This window comes from Lathyrus oleraceus, chromosome 7 (genome assembly GCF_024323335.1).
Source record: "Lathyrus oleraceus cultivar Zhongwan6 chromosome 7, CAAS_Psat_ZW6_1.0, whole genome shotgun sequence".
In the NCBI taxonomy this organism is placed as follows: Eukaryota; Viridiplantae; Streptophyta; class Magnoliopsida; order Fabales; family Fabaceae; genus Lathyrus; species Lathyrus oleraceus.
Window position 1 is genome coordinate 236,425,352 of NC_066585.1, and position 15,391 is coordinate 236,440,742.

The window sequence follows — 15,391 nt, forward strand, 5'->3', positions numbered from 1 at the left end:
ATCATTCTAGATGATGTCTCCTCTTTGTTCCATCTCCCCATCAACGGCAGAATCTGGACGACCCTTGTTCTTCGCATGCCACTTGCATGTATGACTACTTCACAAGATTTTGGAGTTTCGGAGGCGGACGTGCAGAAGGAGTCTACCTTCAATAGGGGTGCTCACCTTCGTATGTCTTGGCTTCGACAAACGTACGATGAGCTTGTAGCGGCTAGGAGTTAAGAGACTTCCGCTAGGGTATGTACTCTCTTTGCAAACAAGTCAGGTGTTTACGTTGATGCCTGGTACATGTGCCTGTTCAGTAGCCTTGACGTTACTAGTTGGGCTCGGGGTTGCATTGCATTGACTATCTTATATACAACACTTCAAGTGGCGACAATATTTGAGATCAGACAACTTGCTGGTTATTTGAGTTTATCACAGGTACGATATCACTTATTATTTTTTGTTGATTTCTTATTTAATTGTTACTAATAACATTTCTTATTTCTTATTTGTTATGTCTGTATTTTGATATTAGTGTTGATACGAGCATTTCCTTACCATCTGTGACATGAGGGTGCATCAGTTGGATGGTATTGCTGAGTATCGAAGGAGACTCGATGCGTTGATTGTAGATGATGTCATCTGGACACCATACATTGATAATAGAGTCTACCGTGAGTTCGAGGAGTCTTCTTATATTCAGGTTATATATGGTGGGAGACCATGGTTGCTAGACACTTTCCTTAAAGGTGTCTGCGAAAATCTGATTATGTTCAGAGTATTCCACGACCAGTTCCAGATATATCATCTGAGGGAATTAATTGGTGGTTTTAGAGTAACTTCATCAGCTCCGACCGTGCCATTAGAGATCGAGCAGTTAAGGTTCAACACCTATCACAGTATGAGGATGGTTACTTAGAGTGGTACCTCACTGTATCACATCTCCGTATCATTCCATATGTTACAGATATAAGTGATGTTGGGCCTTTTGATGTTGGGGTACACGTGTTGCCGCCTCCTCCTACAGCTGATGCTGATGCCAATGACCATCAACGCTTTCAGATGATTGTAGTTATTATGGATAACCTCATGGGTTTGGTGAATACAAATGGAGAGGTTTGTACTGGATTAGCTCAGGCTGCACACGTAGCTCGTGGTGGGTCTATTTAGACATCTTTTATAAATTATGTATTATTTGTATTATTTGTATATTACACAGACATCTTCATCATAAACTTTTTTGTTAGATAATATTTTTGATCTTTCATTCATGCAACATCAACATAAACTAACATTTGATAAACGATTACATAACTTAAACATAACCTAAAAAAACTGTGATAAATAAGAAAACCTAGACACTACTAGATGATTCTGGACGTTTCATCATCTTCATTATGTCGTCAACAGACCTTAAAATCTTAACATCTAACTCGATCGGCCCCTTTGTTATCCTACAACAAAATGATCTCCACATATTCTTCACATCATCATCCGTCTTCAACTCAACAAGGTTGTATTTCACTCTCCCGCCAATATCAATTCAATCTTCACAAAAATCGATCTTTCTCACCTTTCTATTTTCGGTATCAGACAATAATTCATTTAACTTGGACGTCAGGCCGGCGAGAGTTATGGTGCCATCTGGAAGCCGGAACTCTACGGGAGGTGAAACTCTGTTGAAATACACTTCTGCCTTAATCAAAAATTGAGGAAGGGACATTTTTTGAGATGTTTTTATGAAACAATATGCCACCCCTTATTTATACAACGTGGTATTTACTCAGGACCACACAAAATTGTCGCTGCAATCACATCCATCCAAAATTGTCGGCAAAATCTTGAGCGTTTAAAATTTCAAACAAATAACATGACCGAAAATTTTACTATGGTTCAAATTTCCGGTATCATCTAGTAAATTTCAAATTTCCGGAATTATATGGAATATACCAAAATTTTTGAAATTTTCAGTATATCGAAAATTTAGACTGCACTATCAGAAATTTTATTTATACCTGAAATTTCATTTTTGTTTATCAGAAATTTCAAACATAAATTTCATTCAAATTTTAATTAGGGACAGTTTTGATAATATGAAAATATAGAAGATAATATAGAAGATGTCAGATTTAATCAAGTGCTGTCAAGTTAAATGCTATTAAAAATCCATAGCAGTACAAAGCTTATGGTGATTGTATCCTTTGTTTTATATTAAGTTACATATATGCATCATCTATTTAGTTAAAAAGAAGTATGGTAGATTGAATATTGTAAACTAATTTAATTGTCACATGGGGTGGGAAAAAAGTTTACAGCATAATATTGCTAACATGAAATAGGAGGACATAACATCTATAGTATGATCAAAGTGTATGAAATAGGAGGACATAACATCTTCACTTTGCAGTCTTCATTATTGTTCATATATTTAGCTGTTAATAAATGTATATGAAAATATTTAGACTACGATACTGAACATGAAAATTTTAGGAGGACATAACAATAACAATAATGAACATGAATATGAAATGGGAGGACATAACAATCTTCATTATTGTTCATCACTAATAACATAGTTGGTAGTGATGCTTCATAAAGACAAATGAACATGAATGACAAGAATTTGAGAGTGGACAAAAGTGGCATCTCTTGGAAGTGAGGAAAAAATGTTAAAGTAAAGCAAAGCCCCACTACGTTTTTTAAACACTTATTTTAAGTGTTTATATAACACTAGCATCCAAACGAGTCTGTGTTCGTCTATCTATTTTTTTTAGTATTCATCAATGAAAATATAAATTATATTTTATATTTAAATATAATTTTAAAAGATTATAGTATGTGAAAATTAATAGTAGAAAATTTATAATAGTAGTTTTAATTGAAGTTATTAAGTAATTTACATAATAAAACAAAATGTTCATTTTTATATTTTTATAGATAAACAAACAGTCTCTATTATTAACTTGTATGTTGGACTCATGCTGAAATGGAATGGGCCTAAGACCCAATGATTAAAAATAAAAAATCTCTAAACTATAAGGACAAAAAAAACATTCAAACTTAATTTTTTTAAGTTATACCCTTGCATTTATCCATATATCCCTATATTTTATAAAAAATATTAATTTAATCTTATATTTTTTAAACTAATTTATTATTTTATTTTTTAAATATTTTTTAATTTTAGTTTTGTGTACCGGAAGACTTTGTAAAATTGTTTCTTTAGTCATTTTTCAAATATTTTTTAACATTTTTGTGTGCAGCGGAAAATTTTGCAAAAGAGTTTCGGTAGTCATTTTTCAAGTATTTTTTTAAATATTTTTGTGTGTACCAGAAGACTTTATAAAAGAGATTCGGTAATCCATTTTTGTGTACTAGAAGACTTTGCAAAAGAGTTCTGATACTCATTTTTCAAATATTTTTTTAATTTTTTTTATACCGGAAGACTTTGCAAAAGAGTTTCGGTAGTCAATTTTTGTGTATCGGAAGACTTTGCAAAAGAGTTTCGGTACTCATTTTTCAAGCATTTTTCAAACATTTTTTTTGTGTTACGGAAGACTTTGCAAAAGAGTTTCGGTAGTCAATTTTTGTGTACCTGAAGATTTTGTAAAAGAGTGTCGATACTCATTTTTCAAATATTTTTTAACTTTTTCTTATACCGGAAGACTTTGTTAAAAAATTTCAGTAGTCAATTTTTGTGTACCAGAATTCTTTTTGCAAAGTCTTCCGATACACAAAAAAATATTTAAAAAATACTTGAAAACTTAGGATTTTTTACCAATATACCCCACATTTTCAATTAATTTCCCAAAATAACCCAGGTTTCAAAAAATTTCCCAATATACCCCACTTTTAGAGGGAGGCGCCAATTGGATTGGCGCCCCCTCTTAAAAATTGCAAGGAGGCGCCAATTGGATTGGCTAGGGCAGGTGCCCTAGCCAATCCAATTGGCGCCTATGTGTAATTTTTAAGAGGGGGCGCCAATCCAATTGGCGCCTCCCTTAAAAAAGCCTCAAATGGAAAAACTTCCAACATGAAAGTTGTAGATCTTTTCAAGACAATGAATTTGGATATAAATTTTGCAACATTTGGATTTTTTTTGAGAAAGTTATGGGCAGTTGAAGTTGGACTTCTGAGTTTTTCAACTGGTATCTGAGTCATAATGTTTTGTATTATTGCATGTGTTTCTTTTAGGAATATGAATTTTTGTCCAACATAACATTTGAAGTAGACATCTTAAATTTTCCAATGCACTTGGTCCCACATCAAAATAATTAAAAATGAGTGAGTTATGTCCCTACGAACTTGACCTAAAATTAGGGTTTCTGTCAAAACAAGTGTATGTGAATTTTGCCAAAAGGGACCAACTTCAAGCCCTTTAGTTTGAATGATAAAAGCCTCAAATGACAAAACCTTCAACATAAAAGTTGTAGATCTTTTCAAGATAATGAATTTGGACTAAAGTTTTGCATCATTTGCAATTTTTATGAGAAAGGTATGGGCACCTGAACTTGGACTCTTTGACATTTTAACTGTTATCTGAGTCATAATGTTTTGTATTATTGCATGTGTTTCTTTTAGGAATATGAATTTTTGTCCAACATAACATTTGAAGTAAACATCTTAAATTTTCCAATGCATTTGGTCCCACCTCAAAATAATTAAAAATGAGTGAGGTAGGTCCTTGCGAACTTGACCCAAAATTAGGGTTTCTGTCAAAACATGTGTATGTGAATTTTGCCAAAAGGGACCAAATTCAAGCCCTTCAACATAACAATAAGAAGTCCTTGAATTAGGGTTTCTGACCTATAAATTTTTGTTTTATGATATGTGTTTATTTTAGAATTATGAAAGAAACTTAATGTTTGGAGAATACACAAAGATAAATTTGACATAATACGAATTGATATTAATAAAATTTGGATTTTACACAATGAATCCTAATGGTGATGACCGGGATCACCTAACCGACCTCCGGTCTCACATCCCCTAGCTACCCTAACCCTTGGCCCTAACCCACGTTGACGATTCTGCACCGGTGTTTGTTCATCTGATGGTCCAGGAGCGTCATTACCGCCTACAGGAGAAGGTCCGTTGAGGTATTCAGCCAACTCAGCATAGTCTTCAGTATTCAATGATGGTGTACCGGCGTAGCTGAGCTCATGACCCATGCCAGAGAAGTTGGGGTGTGGTTGACTCATGGATGGGCGACCAGGACGGTTGAAGGGGGACATGGGTGACAATGATGGGTCTAGGAAAGGTTGTTGGGGTGTTTGGAAGAGATATGGTTGTGGGATGTTTTGGTATTGTGATGTTTGGGGTTCTTGGCTACGGTAGGTGATGGGGCGGTTAGTGTTTTGGGTAAGGCGACTTTGGTAGGGTGATGGTGTGGGTGCGAAGCGATGTTCGGTCGAAGGTTGATGGTCCATTTGTTGGTGGTGGTATGGGGGATGTTCTTGGTTTTGGGGTTGGGTGAATGGCATGTTTTGGTTGTATGTTTGTGTGTTTGTGGAACGGAAAGTTTGTCGGATAGGTGGTTGTGAGTAATCGGGCTGAGAATGTTGTTGGGGGTTAGATGTTGAGCCTTCTTGTGTGTAACTTGTCTGGCGTGGGTCGTAGAGGTACATATCATCGGCGATGAATTGAAATCCAACTGATCTATACCAAGCCATATAAGTACGACTTGGTTTTACCTCATTTGGCATGACTGCGTCAGTTAAGACATGGTCATGACGGTGCTTCCACTTGCGACACTCTGATCTTGCGAATTGTTGCCAAGGGTTGTAGTTCCATTGGTCGTTCACTTTACGCATATGCCATTCTCCTAGGCTAGCTGGGGGATCTGGGATATTCTGGACCATACCAAACTGCAGCTTCACACGATCGGTGTTGTGCAGCTCCACTGTTGTGAACCGTATTATTGGTGTGCATGTTGTCCATACGGCTGCGTCTTCAGGGTTGATCTGATGCTCATGATCCATATTAAGGTATGGACGCCAAATGAACTGAAATGTTAAAGACAATAGGATTTAAATGAATGTAGAAAAAGTCAATATAATATGAAGAAATAATGTAATTATTTTGCTTACGTCTGCCGGTCGAAGGTGATCCAAAAGGTTGCGATATTGAGTAATACAGTGTCTCGGACATCTACTGTAATTCATACCGCGTGCCGACCATCTACACCAAAAAGTTAAAATAAATTAGTTATGGGTAATAAACTGTAAGGAAGGAAGTAAAGATATAGCAATTTAAACAACTTACTTTTTTGCATATGGAAAAGTGAAGGGGTTGCTATTGACCGGTGCTAGAGACGGTAGTCTTGACCATCCCCATGCTTGTAGCAAAACAGCACATCCAGAAAATGTAGAAGTATCTTTGTGGCAGTTTTTGCACAAAGAACTATACAGATAGGCTAGACATGCGGATCCCCAACTATAACTACCTATTCTATCTATATGTCTAAGTAAAGGTAAGTACATAATATGCATGCTAGAACCACTACCTTCGGGAAATAAAAAGGATCCTAGTAACAACATAATGTAACACCTAGTTTTGATGATTCGAGCATCTTCGGTAGAATGCTCATCTAAATAAAAACTATTATAATATGACTTTAGGCGTGATAGTAGTATACCTTGTCCCCTAGCATTATCATCTAACAAATCAACGTTTAAAAGCTCCATGCAAATTGAATTTGGAAAGTTGGTCTTACCATTAACAGCTTTGCCTTCAATTCGTAGTCCTAAAAGCATGTAGACGTCTTCTAACGTCACGGTACACTCACCGGTTGGAAACCAAAATGTGTGTGTCTCTGGCCTCCATCTTTCGCATAAGGCTAGAATGAATTTGTTATCTATAGACCAAGACATAATTTTGCTAAGGTGACCAAAACCGGCGAGTTCAACATAAGGTTGAATCATCGGGTCCATTGGGACAAATTCGTGGACTCGAGTGCGAAACCTTGAGACATCCTATAATAGAAATAATGTAACACTTGACTAAGTCGGTATTTCAAAATAAAATGGGGTTGGTGGAGATGAAACATAAAAAAGAAGTACACGAAAAAACTTACGTATGTCGCGATGTTTGCAACTGTTCCTCTGTGTGCTTCGCCCATTGTGAGTAAAGACATATTGTTGGGGAGTTGGTGTAGATGAAAATGGAAAAGAAGTAATGTAGATGAAGTAGTGAGAAATGTAGATGAGGTAGTGAGAATGTTTGTGTGGAAGATTTGTTGAAGGAGTGGATCAATTTATAGGCAAATGGAGGAGTGCATGAAAAAATGTGTTTGCATGGTGTCTCCACCTCATTTGGCGACCATGTACAATTTTAAGGAGGGGGCGCCATTCAAATTGGCGACACCATAGGGTACATGCATGCAAGGCTAGTTCTGAATGCATGGTTTCGAGGACTGACTACATGGGGGCGCCATTCAAATTGGCGACCATGTACAAGCCATAAAGCTAGGCGCCAAACCAATTGGCGCCACCTTCTGCATGTCTGACACGTGGCATTGTTGTCTCCTGCATGCTTAACAAAACACTTATGGTTGGCTTGCATGATTGACACGTCATCTCTGACCATCTTAGGTGTCCGACACGTGTCTGTCTTGTCTCCTGTATGCTGATGACTACCTTCTTGATAGCTTGCCTGGCTGACACATCAACTCACACTGTCTTGCAGGATTGACACATCATCTCAGACACGTGGCTCTCTACTATCCTGCATGCTGAATACTCACTTCTGTCTTGCATGACAGACACATCAACTCTTGACTACCTAGCATGCTTGACACATCAAGTCACACTGTATTGCATGACAGACACCTCATCTATGAAATTACTTGCATGCTTGACACGGTATCTCAGACTTGCTTCAATGTGAGACACTGATACCATCTATTTAAGTGTCTTACTATCATATTCATCTGCACTTGCAAAATCCTTTTCATCTTCACTCACATTCATCTTCACTCACATTCACCTTCACTCACATTAATACTTATCATCTGCAAAATACCTAGCATCTTCACTCACATTCATCTGCACTTGCAAAATAGTTTTCATCTCCAAAATGTCATCTTCATCATTATACAGTATCAACGTTCACTGCAACGGTGAAACTTTTGAGTCTGAGATTCATGGTTTTTGTTTTAAAAACACTGATACCATTAGAGTGACGATGAAGAGAAATGCAACCTTTTTGCATTTCAAAAAAAGAATACAATCCTTCATAGCATCAGGTAATGTGTCAAAGATGACATATCAGAATCCTATATTTTTTGAGAATGGTCAATGCAAGTTTTTCCCCCTAAAGATACGAGACGATGAAGATGTTGAAAGCATGTTTCTTAGTCATGAACATTCAGGCATGGATTGTATCGAGTTGTACATTACTCTACAGCCATGTATACCGTCTCAACAGTCTCAACTAACAGATCAGGATCCAGCTGGTGGAGATGCTGCAGATGATGCACAATGGTCAGATGAACTCAACCCAGAAGCAGAAGTAGAGGTCGACGTTATTGATGAAGAAGAAGAGGAGACTGAGATACAGGTTGATCACATCCTGAATAACGACGATGAAGATGAGGCTCAACCACCACCAATACCTCCTACTCATGCCTATATTCCTCCTCAACATATGACAAATATGGCTCTTAACGACGATGAAATGTCCGACAGTGTCTTCTATAATCCGTATCCGAGACCAGTAGGCGAATTAAAGGTGGGAGACATGTTTCGTACCAAAGAGGAATGTGTCTTGGCAATCAAAAAATACCACATGAACAACTTTGCTGACTTTACGGTGAAACGCACTGATTCTAGAAGGTATGTTATCGAATGTCGTAACATGCTTTGTAAATTTCGTTTGGCTGCATCTTACAAGAAGAAAAATGACTCTTGGGAGATCGCTTCAATAGACCCACCACACAGTTGCGTCGCAACAACGGTTGAACAAGATCACCGTAAACTGAGCACAGCTTTGATATGTCGAGACATTCTGCCATTGGTAAATAAAGACCCATCAGTGAAGGTGAGTATAATTATATCCCATATCCGAACAACATATAATTATACTCCATCTTACAAGAAAGCATGGATTGCGAGGACAAAGGCTGTTGAGCAGGTTTTCGGAAACTGGGAGGACTCATTCAAGGAATTACCACGGTTTTTATGGGCACTAAAAACTTATGTCCCAGGAACTGTGGCAATTCTGGAGACAGTGCCAGCAATGATGCCAGACGGAACCTGTGCTACAGGTAATAGAATATTTCACCGTCTCTTTTGGGCATTTGACCCGTGCATCAGAGGTTTCGCTTTCTGCAAACCTCTCCTACAAATTGATGGCACTTGGTTATACGGAAAATATAAGGGTACGTTGCTCATGGCAGTTGCACAAGACGGTAACAACAATGTATTTCCCATTGCCTTTGCTCTTGTTGAAGGTGAAACGGCTGGTGGATGGGGTTTCTTTCTTTGACATCTCAGAACGCATGTCGCTCCACAAGCCAATCTATGTTTGATTTCTGATAGACATGCTGCCATCGAAAGTGCCTACAACAACCATGACAACGGATGGCATGATCCTCCTTCTACACATGTCTACTGTATCAGACACATTGCACAAAACTTCATGCGTGCTATAAAAGATAAGAATCTTCGCAAGAAGGTGGTGAATGCTGGGTATGCTTTAACTCAACCGTCTTTTCAATATTATCGTGATGAGATTCGTATGTCTAATGAAGACGCGGGGAGATGGATAAATAACATCCCAGTTGAGCAGTGGACAAGAGCATTTGACGGTGGTCGTCGATGGGGCCACATGACAACAAACATTGTGGAATGCATGAACGGGGTTTTCAAAGGAATTCGAAACCTGCCGATAACCGCCTTGGTAAGATCAACCTATTATAGGTTGGCTTCTATGTTCGCAACCAAAGGTGAAAGATGGAGTGCAGTGTTAATGTCTGGACAAGTATTCAGTGAGTGTTGCATGAAGGTCATGAAAGAGGAGAGCATCAAAGCTACGACACACGCTGTAACAGTGTTTGACCGTCAAAGACAAAATTTCAGCGTCCAGGAAACAATGGGCAACAGCGACGGGAGACCAAACTTAGCCTACGCGGTTAAACTACACAGAAGTTGGTGCGATTGTGGAAAATTTCAGGCCTTCCGCATACCTTGCTCCCATGTCATTGCAGCATGCGCTTATACTCGTCAAGACGCTTACACCCATTTATCTGATGTGTACAAGGCAAACACCATCATGAACGTATATAGTCAAAGCTTTTCAGTACTACCAATGGAGGATTACTGGCCTCCATATGAAGGAGATATTGTTTGGCACAATGAAGAGATGCGTAGAAAGAAGAAAGGAAGGCCAAACAGCACACGTATCAGAACAGAGATGGATTCCACAGATAAAATGATAAGATTATGTAGTATCTGTCGTCAACCAGGACACAACAAAAATAACTGTCCCAATCAAGGAGCATCATCTAGATCTTAAGATTTTTGTAACATTTTATCTAGACCTTAAGCTTTTTGTAACATTTTATCTTGCTCTTATGCTTTTTGTAACATTGTATTTCTGTAACAATCAATCAATATATATCATTAAGTTCTTGTTACAACGAGTTTCATAACCAACATCAGTACAAAACATCTGAAAACATAAATAATTCTAACTGATTACAACAATCAAATTAATGTCGTCTCGACCAAACATCATTTCCCTAGCATCCTTATCAGTCTTCATTCGCACCCAACCAAAGATACTGTCAAGTCTCTCAATACTTCTGATTTTTTCCCCTTCTGGTATTTTCCCGTCTAACCATCGAACCAGCTCCCTCTTCAGTTGATCTAACGTGGTGATGTTCCAAAACAGCATCAGCAATTGAGGTTTGTCTCTCGCATAAATCACCTTACCGTATCGGCGACGAACACCAAACATGATAGGCAAATGATTATATGAGTTGTGGAACAATAGGTCACACAACGCATCTATTTATAAGACAAAAAAGGCATTTTATGAGGGACTCGCCAATTGAGTTGGCGCCTCCTTTTAAAACATACACATAGGCGCCAATTGGATTGGCTAGGGCACCTACCCTAGCCTAGGGCACCTGCCCTAGCCTAGGGCACCTGCCCTAGCCAATCCAACTGGCGCCTCCATTCAAGTTTTAACAACAGTCGCCATATGAGCAACTTTCATGTTCATCAAAAATCCATTTGAAACTTGGAAGCTCATCATTCATTTCAAAACATTATAGATCATTTTGACAGAAACCCTAATTTTAGGTCAACTTCACAGGGACCTAACTCACTCATTTTTAATTATTTTGAGGTGGGACCAAGTGCATTAGAAAATTTAAGATGTCTACTTCAAATGTTATGTTGGACAAAATTTCATAACTCTAAAAGAAACACATGAAATAATGCAAGACATTATAGGTCAGATTACAGTTGAAACCCTAATTTTGGGTCAAGTTCGCAAGGACCTACCTCACTCATTTTTAATTATTTTGAGGTGGGACCAAGTGCATTGGAAAATTTAATATGTCTACTTCAAATGTTATGTTGGACAAAATTTCATAACTCTAAAAGAAACACATGAAATAATGCAAGACATTATAGGTCAGATACTAGTTGAAAAACTCAGAAGTCCAACTTCAACTGCCCATAACTTTCTCATAAAAAATTCAAATGATGCAAAATTTATATCCAAATTCATTGTCTTGAAAAGATCTACAACTTTCATGTTGAAGGTTTTTTCATTTGAGGCTTTTTTAAGGGAGTCGCCAATTGGATTGGCGCCTCCTTGTAATTTTTAAGAGGGGTCGCCAATCCAATTGGCGCCTCCTCCTAAAAGTGGGGTAGATTGGGAAATTTTTTGAAACCTGGGTTATTTTGGGAAATTAATTGAAAATGTGGGGTATATTGGTAAAAAATCCGAAAACTTACTATCAGAACTCTTTTTAATAAAATTTAAAAAATATTTTAAAAATAAAATAACAAATTAATTAAAAACATATAAGAATAAAATTGGTATTTTTTATAAAATGTAGAGATATAAGGATAAATATACGGGTATGAGATAAAATTTTCTCAAAATTATTATTTAGTTTAGCTAGTAACTAATATTATTTAGTTTTGATGGTGACTAAGTCATTATAACATGAGAGATAGTTATAATAATACTAAGATATGCGTTTATTTAATGAATAATATTAATATAGATATGTATGTCCATTTTTCTAATCTTTTTATATTCCTTACCTCTTATGAGTTAATTGTTTAATCTTTCAATTTTTTTCAACTTTTATGAGTTAATTTTTGTTATTGGTCATGTACTATAAATAAATGTTAGTTAGACTTGAGAAGAAGAATATAATATTATATTTTCTTATTTTATTGGTATCTATTCTCATAATATAATATATATGATTAATTTTATAACATGTTATCAACACAAAACTCTATTGTGTGAGTGATTTTAGAATCAATTTGCATAATTTTATTTCTTCTCTTTCATGTAAGTTTTAAATATTTTTATTCATCTTGTAGATTAAATTTTAATATATTAATTTATTATACTTTTGTATAAAATTTTATTGAAAATTTTGTTTAGTTAACACAATTATATTTTAAAGGTTGTTTATCATTGCTGAATTCTTGAAGAATTCACATTTAAGCATCCATGTAGGGTTTTAAAAATATTGATATTTTAATCTTGATTTATGAAATTATCTGTGATATATAATTCACAAAGAACCTAAAATTTAATATTAAAGCATCTATAAAGGATTGATCAAAGAATGATTGGTCAATGTTTATGAAAAATATCATTTGTGATTTTCATGCATCCCTAAAAGGATTGTATGAATTATATAAAAATATGAATTTTACAAAAGTTTTTATGTTTTGATATAAATATTTTTAATATACTCATAAAATGAGTGTCATTCCAGAAAATGACATGAATGATTCTAATAATATCAGAAGGATAACTATATTTTTTAAATAATTGTTTATAAATATTTATATTATTGTAATTTTTTCTAACATTTAATTATATTAGAAACTTCTTAAATTTGTTAAACTATCATATATTGGATGTTTAGAATTATAAATCTATATATTTCATCTTCTTAAATTTAATTAGTTTATACAAACATATTTGATCTAATATATCTCAATTGAAAATGACTAGCATATAGAAATTCAAAATTTTATCTTAGATTTTTGTTAACTTTTCACCATAATTTTCAAATTAAATAAATGATAAAAAAAATTCTAAAGTTAATTTATATCTATACAACCTTTGTGTTAATTTAATATTATCTTAAATGACTCTCTCCTTGATAATGTCTAACATTTCTTTCTTAATTATTTGAATTTTTATGTGTCATGGTTTAATATTTTTGATGTCATTGATTACAATAAAATTTGTGTTACATTGTGATATTTGTGAGTCAATACATCCATCTTCTATATCATTTAGATATTTTGTGGTTTTATTTGATACATCAATTAGATAGTCACAAGTTTGTTTGTTGTCAACTTGTAACCAGACGTTTGTGAGATTCATAGCTCAACTAATTCGAATAAGAACTCATTTTCCCGATTATTCTATCAAGAAAATATGTCTTGATAATGCTCCAGAATTTTGATCTCAAGCATTTAATGAGTATTGTACGTCAATTCAAATTGACATTGTTCGTAGACCTGGATAATCATTTATTAAACCTATTAAATTAATTGCAATACCACTTATCATGAGATGCAAACTTCCAATTTCTACTTGAGAACATGCAATTTTGCATGCCGCAATATTGATTCGCATCAGGTCAACAAGTTATCACACCTCTTCCCATTTATAATTAGTTTTTGGTAAAAAAAACTAATATTTCCCATCTATTTTTTTTTTGGGATGTGCGTTTTATGTTCCAATTTTCCTACGACATCGCACCAAGATGGGTCTTCAAAGGAGGATGAAAATATATGTTGGATATGACTCCCCATTTATTATAAAGTACCTTGAACCAACAACAAGAAATTTATTCACTGCTCGATTTACTAATTGTCATTTACTAATTATCATTAGGGGGAGAATAAGAAGTTTGGAAAAGACATTAGTTGGAATGAATTATCATTGTATCATCTTGATCCTCAAACAAAGTAACATGAACTAGAAATTCAAAAGATAATTCACTTGTAAATCTTAGCAAAATAATTATCAAATGCATTCACTCATCCAAAAAGTGTGATTAAATCATATATACCGACAGTTAATGCTCCAATAAAGATAGATGTCCTTGTTGGACAATCTAACGAGTCTCAACCATGCTTGAAGCATGGTTAACCAATCAGTTTCACAGATATAAATCCTCGAACAAGAAACAGAGCTAAGAATAAAGATGGCCTGGGTGAGGATATAGAAAACTTAAAAGAATCTTGAGACATAATAAACATTTTAGCTCTTGAAGAGGTTGACCAGGTACCTAAAATTCATGAAAATAATGAGATTTCGATAAATTATGTCCATAATGTAATAAAATGAAACCGACAAGAAGTCGACGTTGATGATATTTTTGCATAAAATATAGCGTCAAGTGTGATAAATAAAAAAGAGGATCATGAACCAGCGTCTATTAAAAAATGTAGACAAAGTGAGAATTGATCAAAATGGAAAGATACAATTAAAACAAAATTAAACTAATTTTACAAGAGACAAGTTTTTGGACTTGTAGTCCGAACACGTCAATGTGTGAAGCCAGTTGGACACAAATGAGTTTTCATGCGAAAATGAAATGAAAGTAATGAAATTGTGAAGTCGTGAGATACAAAGTTTTTGGACCTATCCCTGAATTCTACACATTCGAACTACTTGTGGAGGTTACCTAGATGCTCGACTTCAGACTAAAATATTGACAAATATTATCATAATTAGAAGGAGACATGAGAAGTGAAAATGGTTAAGAGACGAACCTTTATCTTTCCTCTTGTTTAATTTTCTTGTTTGGGACAATGGTAGATGAACTACCTCCTCTTTTTCGACTATGCAACAAAATGGGAATTATAATGTCATTGATGTAGAATGCAAAAAAGGGGATTGAGAGGGGATATCTGTTTCGCCTTAGTTGGTTGACCAGGCTTTCCGCTAGCATCAACCATGCCCTTTTCTAGATTTTCTTAGAGCACCCGCTGCAAGAATTCAACACAATCACATTAAAAAGACATAATAGGACTAAGAAGGTTAATTTGAAAGGTGTTGTTCCTCACCTATTGATTGTCATTCCGATGTCGACATGAATGTGACCTCTATAACTGTGTATATTGTGCTTAGTCGAAACTACTCTTTAAGAAGGTTTTTTACATTAATTTTCCAAAACTTCTAA